This window comes from Leucoraja erinacea, chromosome 5, assembly GCF_028641065.1.
Source record: "Leucoraja erinacea ecotype New England chromosome 5, Leri_hhj_1, whole genome shotgun sequence".
NCBI lineage: Eukaryota > Metazoa > Chordata > Chondrichthyes > Rajiformes > Rajidae > Leucoraja > Leucoraja erinaceus.
In genome coordinates, this window is record NC_073381.1 from 95,621,178 (window position 1) to 95,636,675 (window position 15,498).

At 46.6% G+C, this 15,498-nt stretch overlaps 1 pseudogene; it reads left to right on the forward strand.

The window, feature by feature from the left end:
* The first annotated feature begins 716 nt into the window (after positions 1 to 716).
* LOC129697690 (basic proline-rich protein-like) overlaps positions 717 to 15,498 on the forward strand; it is a 28,174-nt pseudogene continuing 13,392 nt past the window's right edge.

The window sequence follows — 15,498 nt, forward strand, 5'->3', positions numbered from 1 at the left end:
GCAGCTGCACCATGGCAGACAGGGAGAGGCTTCAGAGGGTAACTAGGACAGCACAGAGGATCATTGGCTGCCCTCTCCCCTCCCTGATGGATATCTACACCTCCCGCTGCCTTAGCAGGGCAAAGAAGATCATCAAAGACAGCTCCCATCCTGCGTTTGGACTGTTCGACCTGCTGCCCTCTGGAAGGCGCTATAGGTGCATCAAATCCAGGACAAATAGACTCAGAAATAGTTGCTTTCCAAAAATTATAACTACTCTTAATTCAAATTCACACATGCACTGACTTCACAGCCCAACACCCGGACTTCCATCTGTATATATGTATATTTGTATATAGCGCCGCAGAATTGTGCACCTATCCCCCCGCCCCCTCTCCCTTCTGTTTTTGTTTTTCTGTTTCTTGTTTTTTTGTACTAAATTATATGTATGCACTGAGTACGAGCAGCTTTTAATTTCACTGTACATGTATAGTGACAATAAATGGCATATATCTTAAATGACTTTAAATTACCCAGTACACCTCACTGCTGTCCATGGAGCTGTGTGATCAAACCTCACTTTATATTAATCCGTTTACACATCCAAAACAAACCGACCGCTCTGTCCCTCGACCCCAATTCAGGAAATCTGATCACCTCGCTGTGCTTCTGCTTCTGCTCCTGCCGACAACAAAAACTAAAGCAGCTTGGTACCAAGAGCTGTGAAATGTTGCTCAATGGTCACGGATGACATCCTACGCAACAGCTCAGAGTCAGTGGACTGGTCCACCTTCAGGGATTTCACAGCTAACCTGAATGAGTACTCCACTGCCGTGACTGACTTCATCAGCAAGTGTGTGGGTGACTGAGTATCGATGAAGACAATCCGAGTCAACCCTAACCATGGATAAACCTTGAGGTTAAGGCCAGATCCGCTGCACACAAGTCAAACAATCCCGAGCAGTACAAGAAGGCTCGCTGTGAACTCCACAAAGCCATCACGGATGCCAAGAGACAATACCGGGACGAACTTGAGTCCCAGTATATTCATTCGGACACACAGAGAATGCGGCATGGTCTGAATAAAATAACTGGCTGTAATGCAAGGTCAGGCAACATCACAGGGCGGTCATGGTGGCACAGCGGTAGAGTTGCTGCCTTACAGCGAATGCAACGCCGGAGAACTAGGTTCGATCCTGACTATGGGTGCTGTCTGTACGGAGTTTGCAGGTTCTCCCCGTGATCTGTGTGGATTTTCTCCGAGATCTTCGGTTTCCTCCCACACTCCCAAAGACGTACAGGTTTGTAGGTTAATAAGCTTAGTAAATGTAAAAATTGTCCCTAGTGGGTGTAAGGACAGTGTTAATGTGCGGGGATCGCTGGTCAGCACAGACCCGGTGGGCCGAAGGGCCTGTTTCCACGCTGTATCTCTAAACTGAACTAAACTAAACTAAACTAAATCACTGGTGATAGTGCGACCCTGCCTGATGAACTGAATGCTTTCCATGTTCGCTTTGAGCAGAAGGCCAACAGGGCTGTGACACTTCACACTTCACCGTTACTCTCCATAGGGTGACTGGTGCAGAGGTTATACCGGCCTTCCTGAGGCTAAACCCACGAAAAGCAACTGGCCCAGACGGAGTTCCTGGCCGTGTCCTTCGTAGCTGCGTGGACCAGCTAAGCGGGAGTGTTTTCACAGACATCTTTAAACTCTCCCTACTCTGTCCTGAGGTACCCACCAGCTTCAAGAACACCATCATCATCCCAGTGCTGAAGAACAGCAAGGCCTCATGTCTAAACCACTACCGTCCAGTGGCCTTGACATCCACCATCATGAAATGTTTTGAGTGGCTGATTATGGAACGCATTAAATCCAGTCTACCCAGTGGCTTTGACACACTGCAGTTCACCTACAGCCGCAACAGGTCCATGTTTGATGCCATCATCCTAGTCCTACACTCATCCCTAGAACACCTGCATAAGAGAGACGTACATCACACTCCTGTCCATAGATTACGGCTCTGCCTTTTACACCATTATCCCATCCAAGCTCATCACCAAACACGTGGGGATTAGAGTCAGAACTCATCTCTGCAACTGGATCCTCCTCGACTTCCTGACCAACAGACCCCAACCAGTGAGGATAGGGGACAAATCATCCACTACGATAATCCTCATCAGTGGTGCTCCACAAGGATGTGTTCTCAGCCCCTTCTTTGCTCCTTGTACACCCACGACTGTGCAGCCGTGTACAAATCCAACACAATTACACATTTGCAGACAACACGTGCGTAGTGGGCCAGGTATCAGACACGGGGGACAGGAAGGAGATTGAGAACCTCGTCACCTGGTGCAAAGACCACAACCCTCCAATACCAGTAAGACCAAGAATGACTCCTATTTTGTTTGTGTAGCTTGCAGCGCTACCGTATGATCATTGAACTCTCTCATTTGATGTGACTTCTGCTAATACTCCCCTCCACCCAATTCCCCTTCCTGCACCCGTCATCTAACCTGCTCCATACTTCCAAACGACGCGCCCCAGCTGATCACACCTTCCCCAGCCAGCAATGGGCCTACCAGTGCACCACCCTGCCATCATCTGTTACTGGCCCTTTCCATCTGACGAAGGGTCCCGACCCGAAACATCACCTATCTATTTTCTCCAGAGATGCTGCCTGACCCGCTGAATTACTCCAGCACTTTGCGCCTATATCAGATGGATTTCCAATCACTTTTCCAACAGGTCAGATCATTAATACTTTTGTTTAGGTTAGAGATACCGCGCAGAAACAGGCCCTTTGGCCCACCGAGTCCGCACTGATCAACGATCCCCGCACATTAACGCTATCCTTCACACACTAGGGACTATTTACACTTATACCAAGCCAATTAACCTACAACCATGTATGTCTTTGGAGTGTGGGAGAAAACCGAAGATCTCGGGAAAAATCCACCGGGCCTGATGGTCTGCATCCCAGAGTACTCAAGGAAGGAGTTAAATCCTGCCTACCCAGTGGCCTTGACCCACTGCAGTTCACCTACCGCCACAGGCCCTGGGGATTTTCTTGTTAATTCCTGCTCTTTGCTTCCTGTCTGCCAACCAGTTCTCTATCCATGTCAATACCCTACCCCCAATAGCATGTGCTCTAATTTTGCACACTAATCTCTTGTGTGGGACCTGATCAAAGGCGTTTTGAATGTCCAGATACACCACATCCACTGGCTCTCACTGTGCCATTCTATTTGTTACATCCTCAACAAAGTCCAGAAAATTAGTCAAGCATGATTTCCCCTTCATAAATCCATGCTGACTTTGACTGATCATAGAAACATAGAAACATAGAAATTAGGTGCAGGAGTAGGCCATTCGGCCCTTCGAGCCTGCACCGTCATTCAATATGATCATGGCTGATCATCCAACTCAGTATCCCGTACCTGCCTTCTCTCCATACCCCCTGATCCCCTTAGCCACAAGGGCCACATCTAACACCCTCTTAAATATAGCCAATGAACTGGCCTCGACTACCCTCTGTGGCAGAGAGTTCCAGAGATTCACCACTCTCTGTGTGAAAAAAATTCTTCTCATCTCGGTTTTAAAGGATTTCCCCCTTATCCTTAAGCTGTGACCCCTTGTCCTGGACTTCCCTAACATCGGGAACAATCTTCCTGCATCTAGCCTGTCCACCCCTTAAGAATTTTGTAAGTTTCTATAAGATCCCCTCTCAATCTCCTAAATTCTAGAGAGTATAAACCAAGTCTATCCAGTCTTTCTTCATAAGAGTCCTGACATCCCAGGAATCAGTCTGGTGAACCTTCTCTGCACTCCCTCTATGGCAATAATGTCCTTCCTCAGATTTGGAGACCAAAACTGTACGCAATACTCCAGGTGTGGTCTCACCAAGACCCTGTACAACTGCAGTAGAACCTCCCTGCTCCTATACTCAAATCCTTTTATGATCCTGTCACTGCTTTCCAAATGCGCTGCTATAACTCTTTATTAATCGACTCGAGTATATTCCCCACTACCGATGTAAGGCTAACTGGTCTATAATTCCCTGTTTTCTCTCTCACTCCTTTCTATAAAAGTGGGGTTACATTGGCTACCCTCCAGTCCACAGGAACTGATCTGGAGTCTATGGAACATTGGAAATGATCACCAATGCATCCACAATTTCTAGGGCCACCACCTTGGGTACTCTGGGATGCAGACCATCAGGCCCTGGGAATTTATCTGCCTTCAGTCCCAACAGTTCACCTAACACCATTTCCTGACAAATGTGGATTCCTCCCTCCCACTAGATCCTCAGTCCCCTCGTGTTTCTGGAATACTCGGTCCTTTAGTATTTCCGGAAGCTGGAATCACGAGCAAAACACTGGCGTGGAGTAACTCAACAGGTCAGGCAGCACCTGTGGAGGGAATGGCCAGGTGATGTTTCGGGTTGGGTGCCTTCAGACTGATGGTCGCTTGTTGGATTGTCATAGCTACTGCAAACAGCAGAGGGTGCTGTGGGTGCACCAGAACCAACATGTGTTATATTCTCCAGAGATGCTGCCTGACCCGCTGTGTTACTCCAGTACTTTGTGTTAATCTTTGATATCAACCTGCATCCTAGAACAGAACGTGTGTACATTCGACATTCACTATGACTGAGCAATTGAATCCATTGCAGCTGGTTACAAGACACAATAATATTATGATATGAAAGAGATATAAGCTCATTCACAGTTAATTGGTCCATTTTGGGGAAATGCAGCAACATTTGAGGGTGTCACGATGGCGCAGCAGTAGAGTTGCTGCCTCACAGCGCCAGAGTCCCTGGATCGACCCTGACTTCGGGTACTGTCTGTACAGAGTTTGTACATTGTCCCTGTGACCATGTGGGTACTCCAGCATCCTCCCACATCCCAAATATGTGCGGCTCTGTATGTTATAATAGCTCTCTGTAAATTCCCCCTAGTGTGTAGGGTGTGGATGAGAACCAGTGTGAGCGGGTGATTGATGGTCGGGGTGGACTCGATGGGCTGAAGGGCCTGTTTCCATGTCGTATCTTTCCATCAATCAACTTTCACGCTGCGGAGAATTAAAAATGCAGCATATTTCTCTTCACCAGTTTACACCCCAGCGGTATGAACATTAGACTTCTCTAACTTCAAGTAACCCTTGCTTTCTCTCTCTCCCCATCCCTCCCCCTTCTCAGTTCTCCAACCAGTCTGAATGTCCCCGATTACATTTTATCTCTGTTTACTTCGCTGTCAACTTCCCCGAGCTAACAATGATCTATCCTACATATTCCTTCACCTCCGTTCCCTTTCATCCCTCGTTTTCACACCTTACCCTTCCATATCTCTGTGCCTCCCTCTCCCCTGACTGTCAGTCTGAAGAAGGGTCTCGACCCGAAACGTCGCCCATTCCTTCTCTCCAGAGATGCTGCCTGTCCCGCTGAGTTCCTCCAGCATATTGTGTCTATCTTCGTTGTAAACCAGCATCTGCAGTTCCATCCTACACACACTGACCTTTGTTCTACTTCTGTTACCAAGATGTTTCTCACATTGATCCACAAACAATTCCACAACATGATGCTGTGGGGTATTTTACACATCCACCCTCGGTTTAAATGGCATAGACAAGGTAAACAGCCACAGTCTTTGCCCCAGGGTAGGGGTGACTATAACTAGAGGGCAGAGGTTTAAGAGGAGAGGGGAAATATTGAAAAGGGAGCTGGCAGAACCTTGTTCATGCCGCTGGGTTGTAAGCTACCCAGGTGAAATATGAGATGCTGTCCCTCCAATTAGTGTGGGGAGGAGGCCCAGGACAGGGAGGTCAGTCTGGCAATGGGAAAGGGAGATGAAACGGTTGGCAACTGGGAGAAAACCAGCTTATCCACGTTGGCATGTGGGTCCCATTGCCCCATCCAGAGAGGGTTAGTTTAAGAATTGGAGTGAACGTGGTTGAGAATTAGTGAACATGGGCTGGAAGGGAGAAGTGAAAGAGGAAGCGACCTTATTAAAAATGTAGACAACAGCTGGAACACGGATATGTCTGGTATAGGCAAAGGTCAAGATGCATTGTAGCGGGTCTACTGAAACAACCTGAATATTAAAGGTTGCTGACAGTTCCCCCACCAGCAAGTTGCCAACTTCAACCTCAACGTGTCAACTATCGGTTTTACACTGATCCTATATTAAACTTGAACACTGGTGAACACTGCCCAGTCCATCATAGGCACTGACCTCCCCACCATCGAAGGGATCTACAGGAGTCACTGCCTCAAAAAGGCAGCCAGCATCATCAGAGACCCACACCAGAAGATGGTACAGGAGCCTGAATACTATAACGTCCAGATTCGGGAACAGCTTCTTCCCTACAGCCATCAGGCTATTAAACACTACAACCTCTAAATAAACTTCAGACCACACACACACACACACACTCCACACACCATACACATAGAAACATAGACAATAGGTGCAGGAGTAGGCCATTCGGCCCTTCGAGCCTGCACCGCCATTCAATATGATCATAGCTGATCATCCAACTCAGTATCCCGTACCTGCCTTCTCTCCATACCCCCTGATCCCTTTAGCCACAAGGGCCACATCTAACTCCCTCTTAAATATAGACAATGAACTGGCCTCAACTACCTTATGTGGCAGAGAATTCCACAGATTAACCAAAACTGTACACAATACTCCAGGTGTGGTCTCACCAAGACCCTGTTCAACTGCAGTAGAACTTCACTGCACCTATACTCAAATTCTTTTGCTATGAATGCTACCATACCATTCGCTTTCTTCACTGCCTGCTGCACCTGCATGCCTACTTTCAATGACTGGTGTACCATGACACCCAGGTCTCGTTGCATCTCCCCTTTTGAAACTTTTGTTTTAACCATATAACCATATAGCATATAACAATTACAGCACGGAAACAGGCCATCTCGGCCCTACAAGTACGTGCCGAACAACTTTTTTCCCTTAGTCCCACCTGCCTGCACTCATACCATAACCCTCCATTCCCTTCTCATCCATATGCCTATCCAATTTATTTTTAAATGATACCAACGAACCTGCCTCCACCACTTCCACTGGAAGCTCATTCCACACCGTTACCACTCTCTGAGTAAAGAAGTTCCCCCTCATGTTACCCCTAAACTTCTGTCCCTTAATTCCTCTTGTTTGAATCTTCCCTATTCTCAAAGGGAAAAGCTGATCAACATCAACTCTGCCTATCCCTCTCATCATTGTAAAGACCTCTATCAAGTCCCCCCTTAACCTTCTGCACTCCAGAGAATAAAGACCTAACTTATTCAACCTTTCTCTGTAACTTAGTTGTTGAAACCCAGGCAACATTCTAGGAAATCTCCTCTGTACTCTCTCTATTTTGTTGACATCCTTCCTATAATTGGGCGACCAAAATTGTACACCATACTCCAGATTTGGTCTCACCAATGCCTTGTACAATTTTAACATTACATCCCAGCTTCTATACTCAATGCTCTGATTTATAAAGGCTAGCATACCAAAAGCTTTCTTTACCACCCTATCTATATGAGATTCCACCTTCAAGGAACTATGCACGGTTATTCCCAGATCCCTCTGTTCAACTGTATTCTTCAATTCCCTACCATTTACCATGTACGTCCTATTTTGATTTGTCCTGCCAAAGTGTAACACCTCACATTTATCAGCATTAAACTCCATCTGCCATCTTTCAGCCCATTCTTCCAAATGGCCTAAATCACTCTGTAGGCTTTGGAAATCCTCTTCATTATCCACAACACCCCCTATCTTGGTATCATCTGCATACTTACTAATCCAATTTACCACACCTTCATCCAGATCATTGATGTACATGACAAACAACAAAGGACCCAACACCGATCCCTGAGGCACCCCACTAGTTACCTGCCTCCATCCCGACAAACAACCATCCACCATTACCCTCTGGCGTCTCCCATTCAGCCACTGTTGAATCCATCTTGCTACTCCTGCATTTATACCCAACAGTTGAACCTTCTTAACCAACCTTCCATGAGGAACCTTGTCAAAGGCCTTACTAAAGTCCATATAGACAACATCCACTGCTTTATCCTCATCAATTTCCCTAGTAACCTCTTCAAAAAATTCAAGAAGATTAGTCAAACATGACCTTCCAGGCACAAATCCATGCTGACTGTTCCTAATCAAACCCTGTTTATCCAAATGCTTATATATATTATCTCTAAGTATCTTTTCCATTAATTTGCCCACCACTGAAGTCAAACTAACAGGCCTATAATTGCTAGGTTTACTCTTAGAACCCTTTTTAAACAATGGAACAACATGCGCAGTACGCCAATCCTCGGGGACTATTCCCGTTTCTAATGACATTTGAAATATTTCTGTCATAGCCCCGGCTATTTCTACACTAACTTCCCTCAATGTCCTAGGGAATATCCTGTCAGGACCTGGAGACTTATCCACTTTTATATGTTTCAAAAGTGTCAGTACTTCTTTACTTTGAACCTCATAGTATCCATAGCTACCCTACTTGTTTCCCTTACCTCACATAATTCAATATCCTTCTCCTTGGTGAATACCGAAGAAAAGAAATTGTTCAATATCTCCCCCATCTCTTTTGGCTCTGCAGATAGCTGTCCACTCTGTCTCTCCAATGGACCAATTTTATCCCTCGTTATCCTTTTGCTATTAATATAGCTGTAGAAACCCTTTGGATTTACTTTCACCTTACTTGCCAAAGCAACCTCATATCTTCTTTTAGCTTTTCTAATTTCTTTCTTAAGATTCTTTTTACATTCCTTATACTCCTCAAGCACCTCATTTACTTCATGCTGCCTATAATTATTGTAGATCTCCCTCTTTTTCCGAACAAGATGTCCAATATCCCTTGAAAACCAGGGCTCTTTCCAATTTTTACTGTTTCCTTTCAACCGAACAGGAACATAAAGATTCTGTACTCTCAAAATTTCCCCTTTAAAGGTCCTCCATTTCTCTTCGACATCCTTCCCATAAAACAAAATGTCCCAGTTCACTCCTTTTAAATTATTTCGCATCTCATCAAAGTTAGCCTTTCTCCAATCAAAAATCTCAACCCTAGGTCCAGTTCTGACCCCCTCCATAATTATATTGAAACTAATGGTATTGTGATCACTGGACCCGAAGTGCTCCCCAACGCATACCTTTGCCACCTGTCCCGTCTCATTTCCTAACAGGAGGTCCAACACTGCCCCTCCTCTAGTAGGTACCTCTATGTATTGCTGCAAAAAACTATCCTGCACACATTTTAGAAACTCCAACCCATCCAGCCCATTTACAGAATGTGTTTCCCAGTCTATTTGTGGAAAATTGAAATCTCCCACAATCACTACCTTGTGCTTACTACTAATATCTGCTATCTCCTTACATATTTGTTCTTCCAATTCTCGATCCCCATTTGGCGGTCTATAATACACTCCTATAAGTGTTGCTATACCTTTCCCACTTCTCAGTTCCACCCAAATAGCCTCCCTAGATGAGCCCTCTAATCTATCCTGCCAAAGCACTGCTGTAATATCTTCCCTGACTAGTAATGCAACACCTCCACCTCTTGCCCCTCCAATTCTATCACACCTGAAGCAACGAAATCCTGGAATATTTAGTTTCCAATCACAGCCCTCCTGCAACCATGTTTCACTGATCGCCACAACATCATACTTCCAGGTGCCTATCCAGACTCTAAGCTCATCCACTTTTCTTACAATGCTCCTAGCATTAAAATATCCACATTTAAAAAACCCCCCCCCGCCTCTTATTCTCTGTTTATTTCCTTTTTTTTCTTTCTCCTCTTGTGCCCGAGTGCTTCCCTTTTCTGCTTCCTGCCTCCCATTCTGTCTACTAGCTTTCTCTATTTGAGTCCCTCGCCCCAACCATTCTAGTTTAAAGTCTCCCCAGTAGCCTTTGCAACTTTCCCTGCCAGGATATTGGTCCCCCTCGGGTTCAAGTGCAACCCGTCCTTTCTGTACAGGTCCCACCTTCCCCAAAAGAGGTCCCAATGATCCAGGAACTTGAATCCCTGCCCTCTGCACCAGTCTTTCAGCCACGCATTTATCCTCCACCTCGCTCCATTCCTACTCTCACTGTCGCGTGGCACAGGCAGTAATCCTGAGATTGTTACCTTTTTGGTCCTTTTCCTTAACTCTCCTCCCAACTCCCTAAATCCTCCCTTCAGGACCTCTTCCCTTTTTTTACCTATATCATTGGTACCTATATGTACCACGACCTCAGGCTCCTCTCCCTCTGATTTAAGGATATCTTGGACGCGTTGAGACACATCCGAGACCTTGGCACCAGGGAGGCAGACCACCATCCTGGTCTCCCGACTGCGTCCACAGAATCGCCTATCCGACCCCCTAACAATAGAGTCCCCAATTACTATTGCCCTCTTCTTTTTGTCCCTACCTTTTGGAGCAACAGGGCCGGTCTCTGTGCTGGAGGCCCGTCCGCTGTCACTACCCCCGGGTAGGCTGTCACCCCCATCCGTACTCAAACAGGAGTACTTATTTGCGAGGTGTACTGACATTGGAGTACTCACTCGTCCCTGCCTCTGCCCCTTGCCCTTCCTTAACGTGACCCACATGTCTCTCTCCCGTGGTTTTGGAGTGACCACCTCCCTATAACTCCCCTCTATGACCTCCTCACTCTCCCTGATCAGACAGAGGTCATCGAGCTGCTGCTCCAGGATCCTAATACGGTCCCTTAGGAGCCCCATCTCGCTGCACCTGGTGCAGATGTGGACGTCTGGAGGGCCATCCGACACCATGACCTCCCACATCTGACATCCAGAACAGTATACTGCTCTGACTGTCATTCTCCCGCCTTACCCTGGATCTGATACCAGTATAATACAATAGAAACTGCTGGGAGAAATCAGCAGGTATCTGACTCACAACAGCTGCTCCCTCTTGCCCTTTAAACTGCACCTTTATTATATAAACAAAAAGCACTGTACCTTTAGCCCACTGTACCCTTAGCCCACTGTACCTTTACTAATGCACTGTACCTTTAGCCCACTGTACCCTTAGCCCACTGTACCTTTACTGATGCACTGCACCTTTAACCAGAAAGCAGAAATGCTAACCTGAGCTTGCACCCAATCAGCTGCTTCCTCTAGTCTGCTTCCACCAATCAGCGGCTTCCACCAGAACCCTCCCTATGGAGTGTGGAACGTTACAGATTTCGGTAAAAGCTCTGACCCTCCTCCACTCGCTCCAACGGTTCCCGGGCCTCTGTAAAAGAAAGCCCCACGCTCGATTTATATATTCACAGCCCTGACCCTCCAAATATAATAGTCTACTTTCCTGTTTTAGCCACCAAAGTGGTTAACCTCATATTTATCCACATTATACTGCATCTGCCATGCATTTGCCCACTCACCCAGCCTATCCAAGTCACCTTGCAGCCTCCTAGCATCCTCACAGCTAACACTGCCCCCCAGCTTTGTGTCATCTGCAAACTTGGAGATGTTACATTTAATTCCCTCGTCCAAATCATTAATATATATTGTAAATAGTTGGGGTCCCAGCACTGAGCCTTGCGGTACCCCACTAGTCACTACCTGCCATTCTGAAAAGGACCTGTTTACTCCTACTCTTTGCTTCCTGTCTGCCAGCCAGTTCTCTATCCACATCAATACCGTGTGCTTTAAGTTTATATACTAATCTCTTATGTGGGAACTTGTTGAATGCCCTAGTTATTATCTTTAATAACTGACTCTAGCAGTTTCCCCACTACCGATGTTAGACTAACTGTTCTGTAATTCCCCGTTTTCTCACTCCCTCCCTTTTTAAAAAGTGGGATTACATTAGCTACCCTCCAATCCTCAGGAACTACTCCAGAATCTAAAGAGTTTTGAAAAATTATTACTAATGCATCCACTATTTCTGGGGCTACTTGCTTAAGTACTCTGGGATGCAGCCTATCTGGCCCTGGGGATTTATCGGCCTTTAGTCCATTACACACTCCACAGACACATTCCACGCACCATACACACTCCACACACACACGCACACACACACACACATACACACACACACACACATACTAACACACACACTCACTAACACACACACTCCACACACACACACACTCGCACACACACACACCCAAACATCGACCCGAACTTCACCCATTCCTCATCAGAGATGCTGCCTGTCCTACTGAGTTACTCCAGCATTTTGTGTCTGTCTTTGGTTTAAACCAGCATTGCTACCCTTTATATCTATCTATCTATCTATATTACTAAAACTCTGATCTTGACCGCATTTGGCGCACTGTGCTGTGATTTCTGACAGCACAGTCACAATATGGTTTGTTTGAAGTAAAAAGGCAATGCCTTCAAATGGTTGTTTGGGTGCTTTGGCTTGAAGTTAAAAGGCATTACCATATAACAATTACAACACGGCTTGGGTGTGCCTTGAAGTTGAAAGGCACTACTTCCTGCAAATGGTGGCTTGAGAGCTTTGACAAAGTTGAAAGGCACTACTTACTACAAATAGTGGCTTGGGTGTGGCTTGAAGTTGAAAGGCACTACTTACTGAAAATGGTGGCGGGTGCTTTGGCTTGAAGTTGACAGGACTACTTACTGCAAATGGTGGCTTGAGAGCTTTGACGAAGTTGAAAGGCACTACTTACTGCAAATGGTGGCTTGGGAGCTTTGACTTGAAGTTGAAAGGCACTACTTACTGCAAATGGTGGCTTGGGAGCTTTGGTTTGAAGTTGAAAGGCACTACACTATAAATGGTGGCTTGGGTGCTTTGGCTTGAAGTTGAAATGCACTACTTACTGCAAATGGTGGCTTGGGAGCTTTGACTTGAAGTTGAAAGGCACTACTTACTGCAAATGGTGGCTTGGGTGCTTTGGCTTGAAGTTAAAAGGCAATACTGCAAATGCACTTACTTCCCATTTACACTGTATATTGATTTTAGATAAAACGCTACCACTTACGGCTGTGATTTTTGGCCATCTTACTCAGTCCCCCTCCGCTGAGCAGGTGCAGAGAATTCTTCCCATCAATGAAAAATAAAAGTGTTATTAGTTTTTGTTTTAATGTTGAGAATCTCTCTCCTGTCAATCACTCCATGAAAGCCACACCTTTTCCGGTGGGTGGGGGAGGGGTTATAAACCCGGAAGTGTGGGTGTGGCTCAGTATCTGCATGATGGGGGAGGGAGAGGTCACGACTCTGTCTGAGCTGTGAATCAACTGAACACACTGAATGTCTACTGAACTGTGAGTTTGGTGTTTTGTGTGGTTTTATGGTGGTTTCACCCTGCATGAAATGGTATGAAGCTGCATTTGAATTTGGTGGCCTTGCACCTTGCTTGAAGTGGCATGAAACTGCACTTAAATTTGGCGGCCTTGGATCCAGCTTGAAGTGGTATGAAACTGCACTTGAATTCGGTGGCCTTGCACCCTACTTGAAATGGTAGGACCATGGATTTGAATTTGGTGGCCTTGCACCCTGCTTGAAAAGGAATTTCAAGGAATAGTCATGAGTCAACTGCCAGCCCACCAGCCGTGAGTGAGCTGCCAGCAGATCAGGCTTGAGGGACTGAGCTGCCACCCCAAGAACCCATACCAGCACTCCAGAAAGCCCCCCCACTGGCCACCAATATTGGAATTGGTGGAGAGGTAGAATATTGCGTCGGGGGACCAGCCCTCCCGTGTGAACATGGGACCCAACGGGTCCCACTTAGTATAATATACATATGCATATACATATGTACATATGTACACACACACACACACACACACACACACACACACACACACACACACACACACACACACACACACACACACACACACACACACGTATGAAGAGCATTACAGGATACAAGAAGACCTGTGGCCTGGGGAGCGAAAGCAATCACTGTATGTCATAGTGTCACTTGCGGGCGGAGCATCAAGGCAAATTCCTTGTGTAATAATAATAATAATAATAATCTTTATTTATATAGCACTTTTCAACAAAACCAGTATTTGAACCAAAGTGCTTTACAGAGTTTGATTAAATTAATAGAACAGATCAAATGTCAATATATCCATACAAAACAAAAAAGGGAAAAAAGAAAAAAATGTGAATATTTGGCCAATAAACGTACTCATCCATTCATTCATTCATTCATTCATTCATTCATTCATTCAATCAGGACTGGGCCAACAACCTAAAGCTGTTTTTTAATAGATTTGATGGTGGGGCCTATGCCCACCCTCCCCCCTGCTCCCCGACAGACTCTCCCCCTCTATCCCCCTGGTCCACTTCCTCTGGCCTTTCAGTGTCGCTCCTGACCATCAAGGCTGAGCGGGTGAGGAAGGAGCTGAGCAGACTCCACCCAGGTAAAGCCACTGGTCACGATGGTGTCAGCTCGAGTGTACACAAGGCAGCCAGTTGTGTGGAGTACTCCAGCATCTCTTCAACCTGAGCCTGGAGAGGGTTCCTGTGATGTGGAAGACATCCTGCCTGGTTCCTGTACCAAAGAGGACGTGCCCCAGCTCCTCCAGTGACTACAGACCGGTGGTGCTGACTACACACATCATGAAGTCCCTGGAGAGGCTGGTGCTCACTCACCTGCGACCCCTGGTTAAACCCTACCTGGACCCCCTGCAGTTCACTTCCCAAACAATGATGGGGGTTGAGAACACCATCATCCACCTGCTCCATCATTCCTGTGCTCACCTGGATGAGCCGGGAAACACTGTGAGAGTCATGTGTTTTGACCTCCAGTGCTTTTACCACCATCCGGCCTGCACCGCTAGGGAGCAAACTGATGAAGATGTGGGTGGATGATCCATTGGTTCCTGGATCACCAACTACCTGACTGGACGACCACAATATGTCAGGCTACAGAACTGTGTGTTGGACATGGTGGTGAGCAACACAGGGGCCCAACAGGGGACTGGTCCTCTCTCCCTTCCTGTTCACCATCTACACCTCGGATTTCAGATATAACTCTGTCTCCTGCCATCTGCAGAAGTTTACAGATGACTCTGCAATTGTGGGCTGCATCAGTGAGGAGAGGGAAGCTGAATACAGAGGTGTAGTCAACAACTTTGTTGAGTGGTGTGGGCTGAATCACCTGCAGCTCAACATTGACAAGACTAAGGAGTTAGTGGTGGACGTTGGGAGGAGAGGAACATCCCTGTCTCCTGTCTCCATCAATGGTGTGGATGTGCAGTTTACCAGGGAGTACAAATACCTTGGAGTGTACCTGGACAGTAAACTGGACTGGTCCAGGAACGCTGAGGCCCTGTACAAGAAGGGACAGAGCCGGCTGTACTGTTTGAGAAGGCTCCGCTCCTTCAACATCTGCAGTAAGATGCTGCAGATGTTCTACCAATCGGTGGTGGCCAGTGCCATCTTCTTCACTGCCGTGTGCTGGGGCAACAGGGCGAAGGCTGCGGACGCCAATAGGATCAACAAACTCATCAGGAAGGCTGGCTCCATCCTGGGGGCGGAGTTGGATTCATGGGAGGTTGGT